At 51.3% G+C, this 26,538-nt stretch overlaps 1 protein-coding gene across 2 annotated transcripts in view; it reads right to left on the bottom strand.

Annotated features, from left to right (window-relative positions):
* The window catches only part of ARHGEF10L (Rho guanine nucleotide exchange factor 10 like), a 144,190-nt gene extending 122,060 nt beyond the window's left edge, over positions 1-22,130 (bottom strand). For both annotated transcript variants that reach the window (XM_063104614.1, XM_063104612.1), the window contains exon 1: positions 22,033-22,130. The gene's annotated coding sequence lies outside the window, so the exon portion shown is untranslated. The remainder of the gene's footprint in view (positions 1-22,032) is intronic.
* Between the last annotated feature and the right edge of the window lie 4,408 nt (positions 22,131-26,538).

The raw sequence follows: 26,538 nt of genomic DNA, 5'->3' as shown, positions 1-26,538 counted from the left end.
AGAGTCCAAGGAAGGAGGTCAAGGTCAGGAAGGGGGAAGATCCAAAAACAACACAGCAAGGCCGAGTTCCCTTAGTTGGTGTGAAACATGAGGGTGACCAAGCCTCCATGTGTGGTGCCAGGGAGACATTCCAGTCCTCTGTGTCCCTGCAGTCAGCTCCAGAGTCGTCTGCAGAGGTAGCCCCTTTAAGTAAAGCACTCTGGCTGCAGAAACAGCCCAGGGAAGAGTTGCAAATATCAGGAGGTTTCCACCTCCTTGCTAGACTTCAAAAATATTCTGCTAAATTCAGGGACAGCAAGCCCTCTCCAGGCAGCAAACTTATGACAATGTCCACCAGCACGCCCCCAGCTGTCATTCACATAGGAGCATCCCAAGTAACCTGCGGAACTAGACCAATGGCCTGGAAAGGCAAGATTGAGGGCTCCATTTCCTGCACATGTAACAACAGGTGCTCAAAAATGCTGGACAGACACATGGATGGCCACCTGGATGCTGCCTGCCGAGACTGAGCCTCTGCCAGGTCCATTCAAGGTCTGTGCTATGGCTATGGTCTGTCAGAGGACAGGCATGCCATCTCCTTCCAACTTCGAGTGCAAACCAGGCAGTCACATCTTCCACACATATCATCTGTATTAGAACCAAGGTCTCTGAGAACAGAACTGAGGCCACCACAGGTGGGAAAGAGAGGGGTACGGGGTGGTTAGTGAGAAACTGGTAAAGGGCCACAAAAAATTATTACACTGTGTAATGCTGAATATACTAATTATCCTAATTTGAGCATCAAAAAAATAAAATGAATATAATTTCAAAACCACTTAAAAAAAAAAAAAAGAACCAAGGTCTCCAGAACTTTTAAGCTCAATGGCATTTGAGGGAATGACAGAAAAGCCAGTCTTCATGTCTCTGGATCCCTCTGCCGTTCAACAACCCTCTGGGATCATTTGACAAATATTTATTGAGCACTTGGTTCTGGAGATCTGCAGATGAGCAAGACAGCCTTGGCCCTTGGTCACGGGCGCTACGAGGGGAGGGAGAAAACCAGGGCGTCCCTGAGATTCAGGTGGACAGTCGAACACCCAGACTCAGCTCTCCCAGTCTGATGCTGGCCCTGAGTACTCCATTTGGCCATTTGATGACCTGTCCTACATTGTGCCCACACAGAGCAAGAGGACAAGATGACCTGGCAAGGATCCAGTTAATCCTGCTGGGCCTCTGCCTCTGTGTGACCTGGGCAAGGCACCACTGCTCTGGCCTCCAAGGGCCCCTCCACTCCCAACAGATGTTCACGTTTCATGCCAAACCAGATCATTTATGCACCCAAGGAATAGGGGGTGTTGGGGGGTGGGGGGCAGCGCTGAATTTCAAAATTCCATCCCACCTTGATTTACACCGTCACAGTTTTACTGATCCATCTAAGGCAGTGGTTCTCAACTGGGAGCTATTTTGTCCCCCAAGGGACATTTAGCAATGACTGGAGACATTTTGGTTGCCATAATTGGGTCGTGGGGTGGAGGATGCTAATTACTTCAGGTGGGTAGAGGCTAGGGATGTTGCTAAACATCCTACAGTGCACAGGATGACCCCCACCACAAGAATTATCTGGTCCAAAAGTCAATAGCACTCAGGTTGAGCAATTGTGATCTCAGGGCATCTGGTCAAGTCCTTTGAGGATCTAGAACAGACACTGGCCTATTAACGTGGGGTAGTTTTACCGTTATTAGTCACAGGCATACAAAGATCAAGTCATTGCCACTGGTTTCCACAGCAGATAAATAACAAATACAAGTCTCTAAAGAAACTGCATGATGCTACATTACTTGATTTTGTGGATCTCCCCACCAGACTGAGGGGGCAGAGACCATGACCTACTTCTCTCTACGTTTGTACCACCTGGCCAGCAGCAGGTGGGAAACAGGGAAGATGTACTCAGCACCAACACTCTTCCTGGCACCGAGCAGCTGCTGAGCAAACACCTCCTGAGTTCATGAATAAACAACCAGACTGTGAGCTCTCCAGACCAGGGCTGCACCCTAGACCCCTCCCCCAAGCCGAGTCTAGCACTGGGCTCAACCCACTACACATGTTCATCAAGTACCTCCCACCTGCAAGGCATCAGGCTAGGCCCACTGTTGCAGTGGTGAAAAAGACAGACACAGTCCCCGCCCTTGGAGTTCACAGGCCAGGAGAAGGAGACATGAACAGTATCCACAGCAGCAGCCAGTGCTTCTGTGTGTGCATGGGGCGTGGGGGCAGGGCGGTGGAACTCCTGAGAGCGGCCCTGAGCCTAGATGGGGGCGATGGGGAGTGGGGGGGGGCACCCGTCCATCAGTTATTGCTCCTTGAAACAATGAACAAGCATGGATAGTTTGTGTCCTCCCAATTTTGTTAAGAATATCTGTATGTGTGTGTGTATGCGTGTGTGCGTGTACACACACACATACATATATATATATATATATATACACACACTGTATTCCTCCCATTCTTATCATATAACATAAGACACTGACTTTATATCAGTACTTAAATGTTGTTAACTTTAGACGATACTACTTGTATTTAAGTCATGGGTTATCAGGGGAAGATTAACATCATCTAAGAACCTTACCTGCTCTTCTGGGAAAGGGATTAACACATTTTCGGGTGTACGCAGGATAATTGCATCATGTTAGGTGGAACTATTACACTGTTATTGTCCCACTCGAAGATTAAGTATGGTTTAAGGAGATAAGCATGGACACCAAGTTGACAAGGGCTGGACTTGTGATGGTTAATTGTAGGTGTCAACGTGACGAGATGAAGGAATATATAGAAACCTGTAAAGCATCATTTTGAGGTGTGTCTATGAGGGTGTTTCCAGAAGAAATTAGCAAGTGAGCCTGAGTGGACTGGTTGGGAGACACCCACCCTCAGTATGGGTGGGCACCCTCCAACCCACTGGGGGCCTGGAGAGAAACAAAACAGCAGAAGGTGAATTTCTCACTCTATTTCCTCTGGAGCTGGGATACTTTCCTCTCTCCTGTCTGTGGACATCCGAAGTCCTCAGCCTTTGGGTTCCAGGACTTACACCAATGGCACCCCAGCTCTCAGGTCTTTGGCCTGGGACTGAGAATCACACCATCAGCTTCTTTGGTTCTGACGCTTCCGGACTTGGACTGAGCCACAACCAGCATCCAGTTTGCAGATGGCCTATGGTGGGATTCCTTGGCCTTCATAATCACATGAGCCAATTCCCCAAATAAGTCCCCTGTCATATATTTATATACATATCCTATTGAAGAGTCAGGTGCCCCTACGCTGCCTGGCTCCTCCCCTCCCCAGTGAGCTCACCCAGGCACTCATTCACGAAAGGCATCACTGATTGAGTAGAATCCAGGTCCCAGGCATGGGGCACACAAGAAAGGCAACAGCTCCTGGGGTTGCCCAATGTCCCTGAGAAGCAAGTGTCAAAATCATCATCATAACACCCAACACGTGTTAATTGCTCACTGCGTGCCCAGGGCTATTCCAAGTCCTCTACTCCTGTAATTATTTTAATCCTTCCAGCAACCCTCTGAGAGAGGAATTAGTACCATCCCCATTTTACAGAGTAGGCAAGGGAGGCACAGAAAGGTTAAGGAAATTGCTCAAGGTCACATCATAAGTGGAAGAGCTGGGGTTTGTACCCAGGCCATCTGGCTGCAGAGCTGTGCCTTGAATCCCTGCAGTATTTGTGTCTTAAAACATCAGCCACTAGCCAGCCACCAGTCAGCTGGGCTCCTGTGCTGCCAGAGAGACACTCAGACAGGACCACAAGGCCCCCACCCCTGGAAGCTGGTAGGACAGGGCCCCTGTAGGCAGCACATCAGGAGGACAACTTGGGGGATTAACAGACAAAGTGCTCCGGCCCAGTGGTCTCCAGGGACTGTTCTAGCTGCATGGCCCCTACTATGGCCTCTGAAAGCAGCACCCTCCATCTATCAGGGTCCCAGCCCTGGGCTCCTGGAGCAGCTGAACGCAAACATGTCAAGTCTCACTGGGCATTCTGGTCCAGAACCACCTGGGGGCTGAGGGCAGGCACACGTTCCTGGGAATGCCAGGATTCAGCAGGCCCATCCAATGACCACCCTGGAGATGCGCCCCGGCAGGGGCAATCTAAGATTCAGGCCCCACTGTGTCAGCCACTGCCCGAGCCAGGGTCCACCCCCTGCTGTGGCTGAGGACGGTGATGTCAGAACAAGCCTGGAAGGACCGCCTTAGGGCAGACTTCCATCCCCCTCCTAATGTGGCTCCTTGAAGGGCGCCCACTGATTGGAGCAGGAGCCAGTGGCAGAGCTATCGGCTGTCATTCGCAGCACTGACCCAACCATTGTTTCTGAGTCAAGCATTTTGTATTTTCCCACAATCACACATGCTCAGAGGAGGGAAGGATCTTTGAGAGGCTGGAATCCCACCTGTCAGCCAAAGCAAGGATTCTCCTTGAGGATCCTAACAGATGGGTGGGCCAGAGCACGGGCTCTAGGATCAGGCAGCATGGATGCCAAATCCTGGCTCTACAACCTAGCAAATGTGCCACTTAACCTCCCTAGGCCTGTTTTTTCATCTGCAAACTGGATGTAACAGACACTCCTGAGACCCAATGAAGTAATATACTCATGCATTCATTCATTCGTTCATTCATTCAACCCATATTTAGTAAGCACCCCATGAGCCAAGTCCTGCTCTAGGTGCTTGGCATACATTAACAAACAGAGAAAAAAACGGTTCCTGGCCCTGATGGAGCTTATGGAGCCTGGCCCTAGGCTGGCACAAAGTGGGTATTCCATAAATGCCCCACCCCACCCCAGCCTGAGTCACTGGCCCATATTGTACTCTTCGTATTGGAATTTCTCCTTTGGCAGAAGACCCATTATCCCACAGGAGTCTACATCTACCCACTATTCCAACCCCTGGCCCTCATCTCACCCTCCAGCCTCTTAGAACAAGACCCCTCCTTCCTGCACAGGCCGCCTCTCAGCTGTCACCCCTTCCCCAGGTCTTCTCCTGCCCTGGTCACACAGTTCCAGATTCTTCATCTGCTGACTGCCTGCCATGCTCCTGATCCCCACTCCCTGTGTCAATATCACCACTCCCCCACACACAGAATGTTTACCAGCTGTCACTGTCCCTCTAATTAGTTCAACAGATACTTCTTGGGTGCCCACTCTGTGCCGGAGGTGGACTACCCAAGGACAGGGCACCACCTGGGTTGCATTTCCTTCCTGCAAAAGTCGGGATGCACATGGAAATGTGGCAGCTCAGCTTACAACCAGGGACTAACTCAGATCCCCAGCTGACCCCCTGCTCTTTCTAGAGGCTCCCAGAAGATAGTGGCTGAATCTGTCTGCCTACTGCTCTACCCGCAATGTCTAGCACCATACCTGACACCTACGGGTCTTCAAGAAATGTTGGTTGAATTGAATTGAATGAGAAAACTGAGGCTCAGAGAGGCAAAGTGACTTGCCCAAGGTCACACAGCTAGGGAGTATCTGATGCCTTCACTCAGCTTCCCTTTGAATCTTCCCCCATTTGAGCAGCTACCATACCTAATGGGAGCTCTCCCAGGACAAGCTTCCCAGTGCAAAAGGCATTGCCCATTCAGGCCCCAAGAAAGGAGAGGTGGGAGCCACATAAGACCGTATTAGGAAAAAAGTGCAAGAAAGGAAAACAAAAAGTGCCCTGGCAAAGGAAGGGCCTGCCTATGAGTCATGAGCCCCAGAATATTCTGTCCTAGCTGTCCAGGGCAGGCCAGAGAGGCTGGGCCAGGGAGCTGGACAGCCCCAGGGACCTACCCCAGGCAGCTACAGGTGCAGCATCAGGATTAGGTGGGCCTTGGGCTGGGGGTAAACCTGGCTCTGCCACCAGCTCCCACCAACGTTGGGCAAGTCACTTCCACTCTCAGAGGCTCTGCTTTTCCCACTCTCTGCAACAGGAGAGAGGAAGGCCCTCTGAGGATGCAGAGGGTGCTATGGAGGCAGCCTCTGCCTCAGGGTTGCCGGGGCAGGAACTAAGTAAAGGCCAGCATCTCCCTCTCTCTTCCCAGCCAGGCTTGGCCCCACCTCCCAGCACCCCCTTGTGGAGGTGACACCCCTTTCCACCCCATCTCCAGCTGCCTCCTTCCGGGCTGCCAGCATCATGGGGAAAGCAGCCCTGCTGAGGGCCTGGGGAAGGAAAACCACCTTGCCCCAAGCACCTCCCAGTGCTGGGGGCTTTGCAAACACATCTGACTTCATCCTCACAGTGCGCTCCGAAGTAGGACTTTCTGTTCCCGTCTTTCAGAGGGAGCCCCTGAGACAGAGCCAGGCAAAGGCACCTACCCAAGATCCCACAACGATAAGACCCAGGATTTGAACACAGTCCTGAAGGCCCCAACCTGTGATCTCATTCTTGCTCACGTGTCAGCTCCCAGAAGATAGGAACTACGGCCCGGCCCTGGGTGTCCCACAGTGCCCCCAAACATGGTCTTCAAGAGATGTTCATTTGCCTGGCCAGGTGATTATTCTAAATCCCAGCCCAGGCCCCAGAAGAGCCCACAACACCACTGCACTCAGTTGTCCTGGGCCAGCTCCTGTCTGCCAGGGCCCCCAAGCCAGGCTGGCTCCACTTCACAAAGGGGAAGCTGAGGCCAGAAAGAGGAGCCAGAAAGCACACCCCAGGCACCTCTGACACACACAGCATCCAGTGTGATCCTAACAAAGCAAGGAGACAGTGGGAGATCCAGGTGGGAAGAGCCTGGACTTTGCAGGAAGACACTTCAGGTACCACTGCAAGTCCACCCCTCAGTGGCTGTGCAAGCTGGCCTCCTGCCCTCTCTCTGCTCCATTTCTACTCTGCTGTAAGACACATACAGCAGCCCCTGACATCTGGACAGGGGTGGGAATTAAATGCAACCGGCACAGAGTGGGTGCCTCCCTTCCCCTGGATGGTGCCTCCCTATCCTGACCATCAACTGGGCTGGGGGTCAGAACCTGGAAGTCCCCAGGCAGCCTGCCCAAACAGGTCTGCATTCAGAGCTAGATTTGTGAGGCTAATATTTACCCACTGTGACAAATCTTGTAGGGTATCAGGCATGCCCGAGTCACCGAGCCCTGAGAATTCAAACCAAGCAGGAACTTGAGATAAGGAGGGACAGGGGTGCTGAGCCAAAGGCAGGGGTCAGAAACCTGGGTCTCTCCAGGGCACCCAGATGTAGTCTGGCTGGGGGAGAACAGTCCCCATCCCCAGTGTCCTTGCAGAAAAACTGGTACCTGCCCAACCCTCTGCCCCTGTTGCATGCTGCTCTGAAGACTCTGAGCCCCAGTCATGTGACAATCCATTTCCACAGGATCCTAGAATAGTGATGGCATGTAAGGGAGAAAGCTGGGGCCAAGAGAGCTGGCCCTACAGACCCCGGGCAGTGACTCCAGACTCTGCGGGCTGTGAGGATGGCCGTCCACACCACCGTCACTCAATGAAGCTTTCACTCTGCCTGTTTAGAGAGTTTTCTGACCTCAATAATAAGCTCAACGCCTGTGACTCCTTCCAGCAGCCCTTTGGAGTGTCAATCCCCATTTCACAGATGAGAAGCCAGAGCTTGGAGCACTGAACCAACTTGCCAAGGTCTCTACAATTGGTCAGAGGTAGAAGTGGGACTTGAATCAGGTGTTCTGGCTCCAAGACTAATAAATACCCAACCACTGTGGCACAGCCACCTCCAAAACCACACTTCAGCTAACGTTTATTGGATGCTTACTGTGTACCAGGCATTGCTCTAAGTGTTTCACGTGTGACAACTCTCCTAAACATCCCAACAACCGTATGAGGGAGGGGCTGTTATTATCCCCATATTGAGAAACTGAACTGAAAACACAGGGAGGTTGGGACCCTTGCTCTGGGACACACAGCTGACAAGTGGCAGAAGTGAGAACCTAAACCAGGCAATCTAACTCCAGAGGCCAAGGCTCTTAGCTGCCTGCATCTACCACCACGCCCAAAACATTAACCTGCCTCCCCCCCTCACCCACACCAACTGCAGCCGGGCCCTGCGAGTTGCAGGAGAGACAAAAGTCTCATTGGGCTCACAGAACTTTTCCGAATGCAATGGCTCCGATCTGCATGGGGAAAGAGCTGAGGGCCAAGAAGACCCACGAAGGGTGAGAACCAGGGAGGGTCCCCTTAGTCCTGCCCCTGTGTTCTCCCTGACCAGCCAAGGGGCCTACATGATGGTGTCGTTCCCCTGTCTGGACGTGTCTGTGGCCCTGCAGAGCCACAGCTCCCCAGCGAGGCCCACAAGGCATACTTTCTGACTGATCACCCCTCACCTTCCCAGTCACTGACAACTGATGTTTGCTGAGCATCTACTGTGGACCAGGCCTCATGGGAGCACATGGGAAACAAAAAAGAACCTGAGCTTCAGGAGAGGAAGAGGCTCCCCACCTGCCCCAGCCACAATAACCTGCCCTCCCAGGGGAACACCCTCCCTTGGCCTGGAACCTGTTCCCCACCGCATCTGCCAGGACACTTCCACCTACATTTTGAGCCTTAGCACAAGCTGATCTCAGGGAGTCTTCCATGAAGACCACTGGACAGCTGGTCACTCATCCCCTTAGCACCTAATGCTCTGGGCTGGAATCATTTGCTCAGTTTCCTGACTCCCCACTAGACTGCGACAGGGCCTTTCATTGCCATGTCTCCAGTACCCAGAGCAGTCCTCAGCACAGCAAAGAGATTCAAGAGATGATGGATGGATGGATGGATGGATGGATGGATGGATGGATGGATGGATGGATGGAGGGATGGATGGAGGGATGGATGGATGGATGGACGGACAAGAGGGTGGATAGGTAGATAGATGGATGGGTGGATAGATGGCTGGATGGGAGGTTGGGTGGGTGGATAGATGGATGGATGGATGGATGGATGGATGGATGGATGGGTGGGTGGATGGATGGATGGATGGATGGATGGATGGACAGATGGATGGATGGACAGACAGACGGATGGATGGATGCATGGACAGATGGATGGACAGATGGATGGGAGGAAGGATGGATGGATAGAAGGATGGATGGACAAGAGATTGGGTAGGTAGATAGATGGATGGGTGGATAGATGGCTGGATGGGAGGTTGGGTGGGTGGATAGACGGATGGATGGACAGATGGATGGATGGACAGATGGATGGAGGGATGAATGAATAAGTGAATAAACAAACAACAGGAGCCCATAAGTAGTAGCCAGAGGTCACTGTGCTCAAGGGTCTACTTCAATCTGGAATTTACTGGAGCTCAGCTACCCACGAATCCCAGCTTCACCCCAAATATTGTCTGACCCAGCTGTTTTGTAGACACGTGTTTCCCCAACCTGGCAGAGCACCCCTATGTAATCAGTGTCTGTCTCCTGCACCAGGCTTTAGAGTATGTGTCATAATGCCCATGACCATGTCTGGCCTTGCAGTTATGTTCTCAGTGCCTTCCCTGGGCCTCAGCCACTTCACCACAAGCCTCAATAAATACTTATTGAATGACAAACAAATTAACAAAAGACCTGGGTAGCTTTTTAAACATGGAGATTCCTGGGTCCCAGCTGAAATCTGCTGGCTCAGAATCTCTAAAGGTGAGGCTCAAGAATTCGTATTTTGGGGCGACCCCGTGGCGCACTCGGGAGAGTGCGACGCTGGGAGCGCAGGAGCGCTCCCGCCGCGGGTTCGGATCCTATATAGGGATGGCCGGTGCGCTCACTGGCTGAGCGCGGTGCAGCCAGTCACAAAAAAAGACCAAAAAAAAAAAAACAGAATTCGTATTTTGCTCACAAGCTCCCTGGCAATTCTGGTAATCAGCTAGGTTCAGGCCACACTAGCTTGTGGGGAAGAGAAGTCACCAGCTGCTGAAGGCTGTTACCACAGACAAGGGCAACTCATACAAAGCCCTTCACCAACCCCAGCAGGTTATCAATCTCCTAAGAATTTTTCAGCTCAAAGAGAGCCTAACAGCCTTTTTCAAGATGTGGTCCTTGAAGTGTTGACTTCCAAACCATCAGAGTAGAGGGAGAGATTTTTTTTAAATGTAGATTCTAAGGTCCCTATCTACAAAATTAGAGTCTCTTAGGGTGAGGCCCAAGAATCTGCATTCTTAGCAGGTGTCTGGGTGATCCTGACACACACTGATGTATGAGAATTACTGATTATTGGGTTCCCCAGGGCACGAAGACCACCTGCTTGTGTCCAGCACCTTTCTGCACACCTGGCCTTCTGAGAGAGAAAAGTTCCTGACAGGGGAAGGTCTTGGAGGACTCCAAGAAAGCAAGCAAACCATGGTAAGGCTAAAGGTACCAAATGCACCTGTTCCTCCACGACTTAGTTCACAAAATGTCAGCCCTGAATAGAACCAGCATTTCACTAAGCCCAGGTCCTCATTTTACAGATGAGGAAACTGAGCTCCAGAGGGGGCTGTGCCTTGCCCAAGATTGTAATAGAGTGAACACAAGAGCCAGGCTACAAGCCGGGTTACCTGTGCCCCAGGCTCCCGCCACGCTCCCAGGCTGCCCTGGCTGCTTGGGAGGCTGTGTTCTCCCTCTTGCTTCCAAATCTGCCCCCAGGTGAGCCAGGACCCCTGGGAAAAGCCTTTGCAGGGCAGTTGCTGCCTCCTCGGACTTCTCAGCCAGTGTTGCTGCTCCCGGAAGGCATGGTGGCCCCAATTACATGAACCTGACCTTCCTCCCAGGAAGGCTCCTGCTGATAAACTGGTGCTCCAGGGAGGAGGGGACATTGGAGAATGAAAGTAGCAAAAACAGGCTGCAGGGTTATGGTGCTGCTGACCCCAGGGGTAGGTTGATTGTCACAGCTCAGTAGCGATGTCCCCCGAAACTCCACCATCAGCCACAGTGTCTGAGTTTGTTCTCAATCTGTATGTTTGAGGGAACACTTATGTCCTGAAATATGTTAATAAGTGCTCACTGTGGGGAAAAAATGTTCAGTAGTCAAGGAATGATGGAAGAACCACAGTAGAAATCCCCCTCCTGGAGACTGACAATATTCAGCATGTTAGAGGCCCTGAGAAGTCCTGCAATTTCAGAATCTGCTTGAGTCACGATACAGATCAAGAAACTGGGAGGCTAAGAGGAGTTACCCGTTCGCCCAAAGTGGGGGAGGCGGGACTCGAGCACAGACAGTCTGTCTCCAGAGTCCGTACTGGCACCCAGTGTGCCTGGTGCTCAGCGAGTGACTCCTTTTTGTTACCGCTCCTGTTCTTCTCCCAGTGGGAGGAAGAAAAGACAGGAAACAGCGGGGTCTGGGCGGGAAGTCACGCCCATGAAAGTGGCACAGAGGTGAGGCTGAGAATCCAGCTTCCCAAATCATCTTCTGTTCCTAAGTCTGGTGCCGTGAGCTGTGTGATCCAGGGCAAGTCACAGTCCCTCTCCGAGACAAAGATGTCCCATATGTAAAATTAGAAGCTTGGACTAGATGATCTTGGAAGACCCTTCTAGCTCTAAATGAGTCTCTGACTCCATAATCCTGACTCGGCTCCTCCGTTTCCATCCCTGCCAGCCATTCCTCTCCCTGGATGCAAGTCCCCTTCACTGTGAACAGTTGAGGCCTGCACTCCCGGGCTGCACCCCCTGGCTTGGCTGAGCTCCAACAGCATCAGCAGGCTAAGCGCCGTGCTGCCCTCTCTGCCCCCCTTCACCATCCTCACTGTGACTCTCCCACTTAGGTGTTTCCAGATCCAGCGCTTATCACCACTTCACAAAGGTGGATGCACTGGGTGGATTTTTCCATCCGGGGCCCAGAGGACTGGTTCTGCTGAGAACTCCCTGTCCTGGGATGTGAGGCAGAGAGGCCTTACCCCTCAGGAGGCCTCCAACACACATAGCCTCAGCACCACCTCTGGTTGTTTAAGTCCAGCTCTCATAGAAAGGTAACTCAATTACTTGGCCCTTGGGAAAGTGAGCTAACCTCTTTGGGCCTCAGTTTGCACATCTAACATGGACTTAGCGCTCATCTCCCTGGTGCACACGCAATAAAAGAATACACATGAAGCAGATGGCAGTCAGCTGGCACTCAGTGGTGTCCATCAGTCGTTACCATTCACTGCCATGGGACTCGAGGGCACTCAGTTCTTTTGGCAATTCAATCCCCTCTCGTCCCACAGGCAACAGAAAACAAGAAGTAGAAGATGGTAGCAAATATCTGACTCTTGCAGACTCCTAGAAACCTGAAATCCTAAACTCATGGATTATTAGAATTGGTAAAGACCCTAGATTTTCAACCTGCCCATCTTACAGAAGGGAAAAATGAGGCCCAGGATGAAGTCAGGGGTGGCACAAAATGTTGCCCCAGCTCTCCAGGCTGGTTTGAGAAAGAAAAGGGATTAGAACCCAGGTACCTGGCTCCCAGTCTAGTACCCCTCCTGAGGCCTTGGAGCAGTGAAGAAAGCAGAAGGCCAGAGATCTGGGATGCTGAGATTCTGGTCCCAGGTCCAACCCAAGTGGCTGGGAGGTGATAGGCAAGGGGCTTAGGCCCACTGGAGCTCCAAGGCTTCGTGATAAAACTTAAGGGGCTAGACTAGATCAGGGTGTCCCAAAGTGGGGAAGGAGAATGCTGGAGTCCCACAAGATTTGCCAAGGAAGGGACTCATGCACAGTCTAGATAACTGCTTAGTATTATCAATCCTGTGGGTCACATTCAATATTACCCCAACTTTACAGATGACGTAACCAAGACTCCAGAGAGGCAAGACACCTGCCCGAGAGACAGTACTCATAAAGGACAGGGCTCTGGGAACTGCTCCCCATCTCTCCCAGCCCCCAAGAACAAGGCCTTTGCCTGGCATCTGTAAAAAATAGCTGTCCTCCCCAGTGGGGACCGCCTCCCCCACTGGCCTCGTGTGACCTGTGTTAATTGAATCCTGCACCAGTCCCATGGAGTTTTCCTGTCACTCACTGGGGAAGAAACAGATGCCCAGGAAACTGCTTAAACAACCCATGTGGCTCCAGGAGGGCCCCACTCCCAGGTCTCAGCAACAGCCCAGCTCCTGCCCAGAGGCAACCCAGTTCTTGGAGACTGCAAAAGGCAATGTTTGACATCACAAGGGGACTTGCAGATGATGACCTTCAATTAAAGCCTCCAGTGAGCCCCTCCCTGGGGTGACTCATCATCTACTTCCACCCCTGAGACTCTAGTTGTTTCATTTAAGAGACCAGTCCCAGCTTGGATGCCCTGTTATGCTGTGTAAACTCAGGCAGGTTGCTTAACCTGAGTCACAGAAACCTTTTTGGAAAAGAGAAATGAGCAGAGTTTGGGAAGCCCTAGGGAAGCAATGGGGTTCAGAGAATGACTTACGAATCTGAGATCCTATTAACAGCCTCGAAAGTTCTCCTGGTGTCTCCTGTCCCTTCCAACCCAGTCTCTACCCTGATGATGTCACTCCCTGGCTTGAAACACTTGAATGGCTCCCTACGGCCCCCAAGATAAAGTGCAAACTCCGAGGGAGGTGTTTGAGCTCATCAGCGGCATCCCCCACTGCTCCCTCCCTGACAGAGGAGGGCCCTACTGTTCACTCACCCCAGCCTTTGCACGTGCCCAGAATGCTTCCCGCCCTGACCTAGCTCTGCCTCTTCTGCTGCTTGGCTTAGACAATCCCCTGGCAAGCCTTCTACAGGCTGAGAGTAACCATATCTTACTCATCTCAGAATCTCCAGCTCCTTGCTCAGTGCCTGGCACCTAGTAGGTGCTCAATAAATATGTGTTAGAAGGAAAGGAATGCAAGGGAAGGCAAATGAAAACAAATTAACTAACCCAGGAGCTTTGGTATCCTCCTCTGCAAAACAGAAATGTCGTGGGCAAAGCAGCCAGCCCGCCTACTTGGTGTGGATCCTTGCTCCCCACGCCACTGTGCACATGCTCGCTGGGGTGTTGTTTACCTCTCTGGGCCTCTTTTCTCTTCTGTAAAGTGAGAACAGTAATAGCACCTGCACCTCATGGGCTTACCATGGGGACTCCAGAGCTAATCCTCCCAAAGCACTCAGTTCAGCACCTGGCACATAAAGGTAAGCTCCTTGCGTCCTACCTGACCCCAGCTCCCAGGCTGCTCATTTCTGGGCTCCTCTCCTGGCTCCTCCTCCTTCACCCAACCTGTAAATATAGATCCCACCTGTCCCATCTATATGCTAATGGTGCCCAAGTTCGAATCTCCAGCCCAAAGGATCCCACTGGACTTCTAACCAGCCTGTCAGTGTGAACCTGTCCCAAACTGAATCATTGGTTTCTCCAAAAACCATGCTCCGCATTCCCTCTTAACCATCTCACTTCATGACACCACGACCCACCCAGATACTCAAAAGAAGAATCTAGAAGTCACACTTGATTCCTCTCTTTCCCTCACCCACTCCCATGTATAACCCACCAACAATTCCAGTTGATTCTATCTCTGATATATAACACAAATCCAACACTTTTCTCCAACTTCACTGCCACAACACAAATCCAACCTCACCTTCCCTCTGCCCCACCCCCACCCGAGAGCGCCAACCCAGGCCCCTATAGCCAGCTCTCCCCGCAGCAGGCAGAGGACCTTCTCCAAAGGTAAATGGGTCACATGGCCCAGCCCATGATGCTCAATGGATTGTTACGGTGACTCAGTGACATTGAATGCAAGTAAAATACTGAGCAGGGATGCCAGGCACATGTACTATGCCCAGTCTAAACACATGATAGGTGTTCCCCACTCTTCTAAATTCATACTGCAGTTGTGTGCTCGTCTTCTCCACTGGGCTGAGAGTTATCGGGGGGTAAGTCCTCATCTTACCTTATAGTGTCTGTCCCTCCCCACTGCACTGAGTCAAATGCTTCTACATCATAGGCACTCGGTATGTTATTTCTGAATAAAGGTCAATTTCTTAACAGAGTTATTAATAGCTGGAATCTTGGGATTGTATTTAATTAGTAAAGGCACTTATATGAAATAAAAAAGAAACAAACCTCCAATGGCTTCCTACACTGCTTTCCACTGCCTCTTCTTACGCCCTCCCCTTTGCCCACTGCAGGCTCTGGGCTTTCTGTTGCTCAAACAGGCCAAGTTCATCCAGCCTCAGGGCCTTTGCATTTGCTGTACTCCTGCCTGGTAGCCTCTTCCCTCAGATCTTGCAGGGGTGGCTCCTCCTTGTCATTCAAGTCTCAGCTTAAATATGTCTTCTTCGGAGAGGCTTCCCTGACCACCTCCAGCTAACAAATTCTGTACCCAACCCCCACATACCCCCTCTCCATCCCGCAGCCTCACCTCCCCCAGCCCAGGCTATTTACTTCACAGGATTTAGCACATAAATTATCACAGAAGTCATTACATTACATAAGTAGTAGTTACTTTATTATTAATTTGTCTGGTTTATTTTTTGTCTTCTCTACCGTCATATAAGATCCAATGGGGCACAGTTACAGTCTGCCTGCTCACTGTTGTAATGGAAATGGATCAGAATATGCCACCCCAAAATATGCCACTTTGGCATAAGGATTATTTCTCAAGCTGAAGGCACTTGAGAAGCAGCAGGTGCAGGAAGAACTCTCTGCCCTCCCTTTCTGCCTAAAAGCAGGACATAAATTTCCCTATGCAGTGGTGATATAAATTTACATTTGCAAAGGTGCTCCCCTCTCCCTTACCAGGAAGAGGAGAAACTCATATCTGCATAACTAACCTTACTAAACAACTCTTATCTTTTATTTTTTTAATGGGAAAGTGTCATCTTTATCTTAATTGAATTTTAAATGTCCTTTTGACATAAATAACTCATCTATCATAGATAATTTCCTAGTTGCCTTTCCACAATTTACTGTCCCAAGAGCCCAAACCATTTTCCTTTGTCTAGTCACTTCTCCACAATTTGTCACCCCTTGTTAAAACAGTATATAAGCCCCTGGGTCTAACTGCTTCTTTGGGTTTTCACTTCTTTTCTGTGAAGTCTCCCTGCAATAAAAAAAATTAACATCAGATAAAATCTGTATGCCTTTTCTCTTGTTAACCTGTCTTTCATCAGTTTAATTCACAGGCCCCAACACAGAATCTAAGAGGGGAGAGGAAAAGTTTGTCCCCCACTACATAGCGATAGCCAACGTTGCTAAGCTCTGGCTTGGGCCAGGCACTGTCCTGAGCATCCTGCTTGCACTTTCTCCTTAAATCCCCACACCCTATGACACAGCTGTTAGTATCACCCCTATTTTACAGATAAGAAAACTGAGATACAGAGGGGTCAAATGAGTTGCCCAAGGTCCAGCATAGAAACAGCCTCAGCAGAGAGCAGGCTACCCCTCTATTTCCAGAGCCCAACACAGGCCTGGCCCCTCGTGGGCCCTAAATAGGTACTTGCCAAATGGACAAATAAATCACTGAATAAATGAATGATATCCGCCACAATATTGAGAGAGGTTGTCTTTAAGCCATGAAATAAAGGGTGATTTAAATTTTCTTCTCTCTGTATTTTCCAAGTTTTCTTATTTGGTCACGCAATACATGTATAACTTAAAGTAAAATAAACCCTAATTTAAAAGAAATTCAAAGGTTCTGTGTAATGTCTAGGTTCAAGAATATTTTCCTTCAATTTCCAGAGATTGTTATTTCCCTACTTAATTTAACCATTGTTTTTCTAGGGAAATTGAATCAAAAGCCCACATTTCCAAAGCTTACTCCTAGTCTGCCCACTTCAAACCATGAAGAGAGAACTAATGAGAGCTGGTTGTATGCTAGCCCTGTGTGCTAACGGATGGAATTCAGGGATGCATACCAATCAGCCAGCAACCAGAACGGCACTAGGGGCCAGAATCTCGAGGAGAAAGAGGGGGTCCAAAACCCAGAAAGACCACCTTACCTTGAGCCCAACATGCCATCATGGGCAGGAACCACCACAAAGCACCTTCACCATCCATACTGTGTATATATCTGCAAGAGGGTCGTGATGTGGCCTGGTCCAAGTCTACCCTCTCCACTGACCACCATCTCAACATGAGAAGACGAACCCATAGCAGGGAGCTCAGTGCCAGGCTCTCACCAACAGGCAGGCACAAACCACACTTGTGGCTAAGGGGTCAATTGTCCTTCCTATTTTCCACAATACATGGCTGCTGCTGCTAGGGGCCATCAGAGGCACAGCCCACCAGGCACTGGGAGGGCTGGCTGGCTCTAGGACACAGAGTTGAGAGGCAGGGCTCTGGGGCAAGCAGAATCAGGTTCCATGTGGCTTCCACAGTGCCATTGCATGACCCTGGGCAGGTGAGATAACTTGCCCAGGCCTCAGCCTCATTGGGCACAGAATGAAGATAATGATAAGCCCCACCTCTTGGGGTGGCTAAAGAATGAACAAGCTCCCACGGGCCACGCGCTACCAAAGTGCCTGCCACTAACGAGCCATTAGTGTTAGCTCTTTGCTGACACTAGGCCTGGGGGCCCGTGTGGGCACTGGGGTTCTATTCCCAGCTGTGACCCTGAGCCACTGAGTGATAAACCCAGCCATGACCAGACAGGGCTTCACCAACACCAGGTAAAAAAAATGCACATGAACTTCAAACTAAAAATGGCAAAGTATGTTGAGATTCCAGACATAGCAAATCTTCTCTCCCTCCCCTTGTCAAGGGAAAAGGAAAACAGAATAAGAAGGCAAGCACAGGATTGTAGAAAGATCTCAGGTTCAAATCCTATCCCTTACAAACACTGAGAACTCGGATAAGTCATTCAGCCTCTCTAAGACTCAGTTTCCTCATCTATAAAGTCTGGGTGCTTTCGGGGGTATCCAGATGATGCTGTGCCCTCTGACATGAGGAAGGTTCAGCACTTGCCCTGCACTGCCACAGCCCTGCAGACTTTTGATTAACCTAAGCCAGACTGAACTTCCAGCAGCTCGTGCCTCTGAGCCTTTGCACATGCTGTTCCTTCTACCCCGACCCCATCTCATTCCCGTGCTATATTCTGCACATTCCTCCACCATATGTAACTATGCCCATGTCCATCTCCCAGCCAGAAATCACACACTGTAGAGCCACAGTCTGACTCTACTCTTTCTAACACAGTCCCTGAATCCACATGCACAGGTCATGCCCACCGTTGCCTAAGCCAGCCCCAGACAGCTCTCGCCATGCATGTCCTAGATATCACGTCTCCACAAGCCTCGAGCTACGTGGCTTGTCCTCAGTGTCCTGAGACACCACTGCCACTTTGCCTTTCTGATGCTTGGGTCATCCTGAGTAGCCAAAGCCTGCTCTCAATGAACTGAATCTCCTCATCCCATTTCCCCTCTTCTTGGTGTGTGGTAATAACTCACGTACTGAAGTTACTCACTTGATTTGGTTTTTTTTTTTTTGTCTTATTCGTGACCGGCACTCAGCCAGTGAGTGCACCGGCCATTCCTATATAGGACCCGAACCCGCGGCGGGAGTGTCGCCGCACTCCCGAGTGCGCCACGGGCTCGGCCCTACTCACTTGATTTGAAAGCTCACTTGATTTGAAAGCAATTTGCAACCCCCACCACAGAGCATGCCCAGCCCAGCAACTGCCCCTCCCACTCTGCCCCTGTGAGGACCCTAAAACAAGCCTGGAGCCATGTCACACCAGAATGCAAAATCCAGAAGACAGCTGAGCCGAACCACTCACTGCTGGGTCCCCAGTGGTGTGCTGGTAAATGCTTAACAACTGGCTCTTCAGAAAAAAGACCCTAATGGGCCGAGCCCATGGCGCACTCGGGAGAGTGCGGCGCTGGGAGTGCAGCGACGTTCCCGCCGCGGGTTCGGATCCTATATAGGAATGGCCGGTGCACTCACTGGCTGGGTGCCGGTCACGAAAAAGACAAAAAAAAAAAAAAAAAAAAAAGACCCTAATTCACAGTATTTGCCAATTTCTGTGGTGTAAGTACTCTAACTATAGGCGATTTCAAGCTACCAACATGACATCACTGAACACAGAGTCAAGAAGAGATGTACGTAACACACCATTATGTATGTTACATACATATGCACACATACACGTATATGTCCTAGTACTTCAAAAAGTTCATGAAAAGATTCATATTATGTTTAAATTCTTTGTGCATGTGTGTGTGTGTGTGTGCGCGTGTGTGCGTGCGTGCGTGCGTGAGTGCATGTGCGTGTGCGTGTGCGTGTGTGTGGCTGGCCAGTAAGGGGATCTGAACTGGTGACCCTGGTGTCATAAGGCAATGCTCTAATAGGCAGCCCCAATTCTGTTTTTCCGTGAACTTTTTGAAGTACCCTTGTATATACAAAGGCACAAACAACTGCATATGCTTACATAATAGTTAAATATAATAAAATAATTAGGAAGTAATTTTGAGTCTTTACTACCTTTGTTTTTAATATAATTTATTTTATTATAAACTTATATACTCGCAATTTTTATAATGGCTGTGTTTAACAACAAGCTCACAAAATTTCTAAAATTTAGCGACCAGCTCTGTGTGGTCTGTACAAACTGCTTCCAGCACAACACTGCCCAGGGCCCAGCACAGGCTCTGTAAGGCACCAGTCACTCCTGGGAATGCTATCAGACTAGGAGCCTAAAAGAAAGCAGCTCTGATGCCCTCCACTGAGGCAGAGAGAGACCAAGGAACTCTCCGGGGACACAGAACAAGGAAGGAGCTGAACTAGGCCCCACGTGGCCCAGTGGGGTGGAAAGAGAACTTTGGTACACTCTGTTGTGAACCTGGTTCTCTCACCTGGACTTTAGACCCCTTGAGAGCAAGGGCAGTGGCTCGCTCATTCACCATTGTGAATCCGGGCACGGAAGACAAGCTTGCAGAAGAAAGCAAGGACTGGGCTGTCAGAGAGACCCAGGCTCAGGTCCTGGCTCCTTCACTGACAAGATGTGACCCTAGGCAGTCACTTAAAGGCTCATCTTCCTCATCTACAAAATAGGGAGGAACTCATCTTCCCACTCATCTTCCCTGCCTAATTACCAGGGCTGTTGTCGAAACAAAGAGATAGCAGACGTGAAAGTGCAATATAAATCTAAGTTATTATTACCTTATCCTACCACATATATCACCCACTTTATCTTTTCAAAACTTATCAAAGATGACATTCTTTCTACTCCATTCCTTGTCACCAACCATGTAAGATCACAAGCTTGAAGCATCTAGTCCAGCACCTGGCACTTGGCAGATACTATAAATGTCTATTAATTTATTTATTATTTCTAATTTACAGCAGGCCCTCCTCTTATACTAACCTAGTACCCAGGCCCCCAAGGAGTCCACCAACTTTTCCCCCTCCCTAGACTCCTCCCAAATTAACACTTATAACAGTAGAATTTAGGAACCATCAGTTAGCAGACATTCATTTATTCAGCAACTATTTACTGAGCACCTACTACGTGCCAGGCACTGTTGTAAGGGGGTAATTAAGAACAGACACGGTCGTGCTCGCTTCGGCTCGGCAGCACTTATACTAAAAAAGAACAGACACGGTCCCTGCTCTGTTGGGAGGTGTAAAGGAGCCACCCCGATGAGGGCAAGGGCTCTAAGAGAATCGGGAGCTGGCCTGGTTTGCTGGAGTAGAAGTGACTCCCATGCATGAACTGAAGAGGTGAAGGATGGAACCCATTCTCTGGATAGAAGAAACGGTTAGGACAGAGGCCCTTTGGTGGAAGGGGAAGGAACAGGGGACCTCAGGAAGGCAAGTGTGGGGAAGGAACAGAGGACCTCAGGAAGAGCAGAGTGAGAATCAGATTTGGGCACTAGGTTAGGCTTTACAAACGGTGAGGAGGGTTCTGAGCTTCACTCTACGAGCCCGAGGACGGAGAAGGGCAGTCCCTACACCACAGTCACAGTGAGCCTGGAGATTTCCAGACTGTGCCCACCTTTCTAGTCTGTGTGCTGGGGGCCTGAACACTGTAGGCACACAGTGCTGGGGGGATGGACAGAAGGATGCTGCAGCTCATGGCCGTCCATCCCACAGGGCCTGCAGGGAAGGGCTATGCATTTTAATGAGTCCGCACAACCTGCCCTCTCTCCCCAGAATCCAAGGAGGAGCAGATGGGGCTTCAGGCAGGCAGGGCGGGGCTTCCCCTGGTTGAATCCCTAAGGGAAGCCACAGGCATTGGGGCAGAAACTCAGCTCCAAAGCCAGTGGGAAATGCAGCCCACCCACCACCACCTCTCTGCTTTGGACTGAGGCTTTCAGGGCCAAAGGAAGATTCATGACCCTGGCTCCAGGACCCCAGTATCAGAGGGGGAGGACAAACTGTCTTCACTTCTCCTAAACAGGCCTGGGTTCCGTCCCAAAGACCCCCTGCAAGCTGGGGAAGCTGGTCTCCATCCTCAGCAGGGACCACCCAGAACACACGTCCCTGCCTTAGGGAGCATGTAGACCGGGCTCCCTGGCCACGGTGACGGTGCTCTGCAGCCAGTCTTGGGCTGATGGGGCATCCTCTTCTCCTACAGTCCCCTCCTGCATGAGTCCCTCCCTGTTCTGCCTCTGGGCAAGGGTCCAAGATGGGAGAGGCTGACCCAGAACAGAAGTGACAGGAGCATTCCGTGACTTCATGCAATTCCAAGGACCCCTAAGGTCAGAGCAGGGAGAGGTGGACCATAGTGAATGGTTAGGGAAGTGAGGCACAGGGTGGGGGTGCAGATTCCCAAACTGTCCCTATCCCAGCCTGCTGGAGGTCACACACACACACTGGCTGATGCACAAAGGGCAGTCAGGAGTCACACAGAGGGACACTCAAGGGACACAGAGAAACACAGAGACTGGGGGGTGGGGTGGACACACACTCACACATACACACACACTAGTGATACAATCACTCCAGGGACACAAAGAGAGGGCCCGCACACAGACGGAAGATCCAGCTCGGGGGCCTCTCACACTCGAGACAGAGAGACACACGGGCTCCCGGCGACACACCCGAGACACCCGGAGGAGACACCAGCTCCGAGAGCGGCTCCCCCACGCCCGGAGAATCAGACACACAGAGGTCGCGCACACGGGACGCCGTGGGCACCGGGGACGCCGGGGCGCCCGGAGCCCGCGGGCCGCGCTCACTCACCGGCCTGGCCGCGGCGGCCCGAGCCTTTGTCGTCCGCGTCGCTCACAAAGGCGCCCGGCGGCCGGCGCCGCGCCTCCTGCTCCCCCGGCCGCCGCGGGCGCCCATGGCCGGGACGGCGCCCCGCGCCCCCGCCCGCGCCCCGCACCCCGCGCCCGCCCGAGCCAATGGCCGCGCCCCCTCCCGCGCCCCGCGAGGTCGCTTCCCGCCCGCCCGAGCCAATGGCCGCGCCGCCCGCGAGGTCGCCTCCCGCCCGCACTGCGCCCGCGCCCGCCAGCGGCCTGGTCCAGCCGCTGCGCACTGCGCGACGCGGCGCCGCGCCCGCCCGCCAGCCCGCCGGTCCCGGGGCGCCGCGGCTGAGGTCACCGCTTAACCCCTGGTGGCCGGGGCCGCGGCCGGCCGCGCGCATCTCGCCCCCCTCCCCGCGTTGGGCGTGTCCCGGGAAAGTGGGGGACGCTCCCAAACCGCTGCGAGCCCTCCCGCTGTCCCAGCCGGCGGTTGCACCGAAGGGGAGGGGGCTCAGCACCCCCACCCAACCTCCCACAATACAGGGGAAACTGAGGCCCGCATGGTGGGGACCTCTTCACTCCTTCACTCTCAGTGTCCCACCGCCCCTGCCCCATTTCTCGCACCAGAAACTCCCGCGTACTATGTGGCTTCCTGTGTCTCCCCTGGAAACATCCCGCACAATCCCGCACGATCCCACACAATCCCGCACGATCCCACACGCAGCACCGTTGGCTGCTTGCTTCTTCTCCCCCACTTCCAGCAGTTTGCCCCACGTCCCTACAAGGGTGAGAGAGAGGGGGAAACCCAGACGTGTGATGTGCCCACCACCACCCCTGTCCAGTCTGGCATCCCTAGATCAACAAGGATGGTGTGCAGCCTTGCACCTGGGCCTTCAATGACAGCCACAGTAGCAACAGCCCTGGAGCCCAGGCATTGCGCTTGCAGCACTGAGGGCTTGGAGACTGCCTCACTAAACTGGCAACAACCCTGTGATGTAGCTCTATTTTCCCGGTGAGAAAACTGAGGCTCAGAGTTGTGAGTAACTTGCCAAAGCTTGCCCATCATCCAAGTGTTCTGGAACGGAGATCCTAGAACTCCCCTCCTTTCCAGCCCCAAAGCTGCCAAAGACTAGTTACTCCCTCCCAGAATTCCAGAGAGGGCCTCCGGATATGATGCAATTAATTACAGTTATCAGGTCATTAATTAAGATTATCCCCGTTGTTACTAAACACTCTCCCTCCTAACCTCTCTATTTGCAAGGAAATTCACACTCGGGCTTATCAGCAATTACACCTGGGTTGATAATAATGAGTTCTGCAGCCTCCAAAGGGTACAGGTGCACATAGGTTGAAATCACTGTCAGCCTGTGTTCGTTCATTAAATACAGCCAGCAAAAACATTCTTTTTTACTGCTCCCTATTTGTCAGGCACCAGCCTTAGGGGCTACCACTGAAACAAGGAACCAGACAGACCGCGGCCATGTCCCCTCAGCTCTCACAGGCCAGGAAGAGACAAACAGGCCAGTACAGCGCAGTGAGACAAGCCACGCACAGGCCACGCTCTCTGAAATCATCTTATTCATTGATTTGCTTGCTGGTTTATTGTACATCTGCACACCAGAACATAAGTGCCACAGAGCTGTCCTAAGCCCCAGGCCTAGGGCAACACTAGCTCATAGTAAGTAGGCACTCAATATTTGTTGAGCACTTACTATATTCCAGACATCATTCTAGGCACGCAGGAGACTTCAGTGAACAAAACAGGCACCAGGTTGGCTGGTTAGCTGAGTTGGTTAGAGCGCCTTATAATCCCAAGGTCACAGGTTTGGATCCTGTATTGGCCAGGCACAGTACCTGCCCCATGGAACTTCCATTCCAGCAAAATGGTGGCCATGACAGCAGAGAGGAAAATTTCTAGAATGCCAGGAAAGCAGGAAGAGCACTTCAGATGTCCATTGAGTGACCTCAGGGCTCACAGCCTTAAGCCTTGGACTAGAATGTGAACTTTGGATCTTACTCTCATAGTCAGAGCCAAGAACATGTATGTCCCTGAGCCTGCATTCACAGCCTTTCAAAATCTTCTCCAATCCCCTTTCTTGGCTATCTCATTTCCCTCCTGGGTCTGAGCCCTCCTGAGTCCTGCAGCCTGTAACACCTATGCCTTTTGGGGTTGTCCTAAGTCTTACCCTCCACTCCTAGAACTATCACCAGGCCCAGAATCCCCAGGAAGCCTCTCCATGTGGCCTCCATTAGCTGACCGTGCTCTCCTCTGAGCTCTGTAGCTCTTAGTGCTTTCGTGACAAGTAGGCTGCAATTTAAACCATCTCTAGGTTGAGGGCAGCTATGATCCAGGCTTAAAGGCAGGGACCATGCACCAGACTCCTACTGTGCCCCCGGTGCCCAGCACAGGTTAGGGGCACACTCCTTAGGGAATCCAAATGGATTTCAAATGGACACCTTCAAACTCTCATCAATAGAGCCCTCAGGGTCCAGGGTTGCAAACCACCAGCTTGTAAGACATACTGAGCCTAAAGAAGCATCTCATTTCGCCCACAGTAGTTTTGTTGGTGTTGTTAATTAGTTGCCAACATTTAATAATTAAGAGATTTCCCATAAAAGTCCAGAGTGCTGGCTTCTCTTAACAAGTCAGAAGATCTGGCAATGCCAGGCCCACATTCCCTCTGCAGGCACTTGTCACTGTCCCACCCAGCCCTGTTTCACCCATCTGACTTTGCGACCCCTCCTCTGTGACTTAGTGTTTTGATTTCACTTTTCCTCTACTCTGTACTTTTGCTAGAAAGAATCACATCCCAAAACACACGCTCAAGAAATAAGCCTACAGCCCTCACTGTCCAGGCCAGCCCCTGCCCTGCTCACACCTTCCTATTTCTGCTCTCTTCCCACATGTACCTCTTCTCTCCCGCTTTCTCAGCTTCACGTCCTAAGCTTCACAGCACAAATAAATGTACAAGGCGTTTCTCTGGGCCTTTGTCCATGCTGTTCCCTTGGCCTGGAATGCCCAGGACTATTCCACCCCCCAGACACCACAACTATCTGCCTTTTAGTGCTTCCTGCATAGATCACACTTTCTCAAGGAACTCCTCCCTAGTACTCGCAGACTAGACTCCTGGCCTCCCACGACACCCTACATTCCTCATCAGTGTGCCCAGCCTCCCACGTGTTTGCCCCGTGCCATCCTGAGACTGTGGTCCTCTGCCATGTCATTCAGGGCGTTATCCCCAGCACCTGGTACAGAACCTGGTACAGCATGAGCATGGGACAACTATTTGCTGAATAGATGAGTAAACGGGTTTCAATAGCCACAAAAGGAACAAAAAGGATTTCTGGGAATGTTTCCATGTCCCAGAACATTCAATTAACCAGAAGTACCCACTCACTGAGCATTCTGATGAGGGCGGGATTCATTGTGTAAGCATAATCATTATTGGTACGTTACATCTGGATGGGACGAGGGAATCTGTTTTCCCTGGTCTCCACCGCTGACCTGGGAAAGAGGGAGGGAGGGAGTACAGGGGTGGTATTTTCCATTGGCCAGAGAGGCTAAGTGATTTGTCCAAGGTTGCTCAGGAAGCTGGTGGCAAAGCCAAGATGGGAACCCCGGTCTCCTACCTCCCCAGTCTGGTCCCCCTTCCACCAACCCAGCCCCACAGTGGATCACAAAGGAACTGGGTGGATGGGAAAGTGGACTTCCCAAGCCCGAATACTACCCTCACATGGGCAGTATGAATGGAGAGTATACAGGAAGGAGTCAATGCTTATTAATTACTATATCATCACACCAATCATGAACAGGTTATTATCTAAGAGAGGCTGGGTCATGTTTTGATTACAAATGAGGATAATAGAATCTGTCTTACCAAGATGAAACCGTCTTTCCATAACACTCCTGCCTCTGTTCAGCAGGAAAGGTACTTTGAGGGGGACAGGGATGCACTGAGAAGCCCCCTAAGCCTCCCAGGTTTCTCACAACCCAAGTCCTGCATTTCTGGGGAAGTAAGCCAAGATCAAAAGCACAGCCACAGGTAGAGGTGTCCTGGGACCTCAGGTGAGGAAGGAAGTTTGACTTCCCTGAGCTGCCACTTTATGGGCCCTGTTGTCAGGGACAGACCAATCCGAGCAGCTCACTCTCTTGAGGTCGTAATGTCAAAGTTCTCCCAAAACAACTGTGATTGGGAGCAAGATGGGTCGTTCATGTCCAGCCAACCCTGAGAACAGCTCTCAGCCCTTTTCACTTGGTCCCATTGGCTATAAAGTGGGAAAAATAATGTTTTTACCCTCTTCTCTCTCACAGGATTGTGAAGGATCAATTCAATACTGTCTAACAAAGATTTTTCAGCTTCTCACTAACAAAACTAGATAAATATGCCATTTGATACCATATTAGCCTAAACATTCATAACTATTATTTATGAGCAGCAATGCAGAGAAATCTTGCAGAGGGCTCTGGGTCATTGCCCACCTGATCCATCATCCTGTATGT

The sequence above is a fragment of the Cynocephalus volans genome, chromosome 8 (genome assembly GCF_027409185.1).
Source record: "Cynocephalus volans isolate mCynVol1 chromosome 8, mCynVol1.pri, whole genome shotgun sequence".
Classification (NCBI taxonomy): domain Eukaryota; kingdom Metazoa; phylum Chordata; class Mammalia; order Dermoptera; family Cynocephalidae; genus Cynocephalus; species Cynocephalus volans.
Note: the sequence above shows the minus strand (reverse complement) of the source record. Positions and strands in the feature narration are given on the sequence as shown.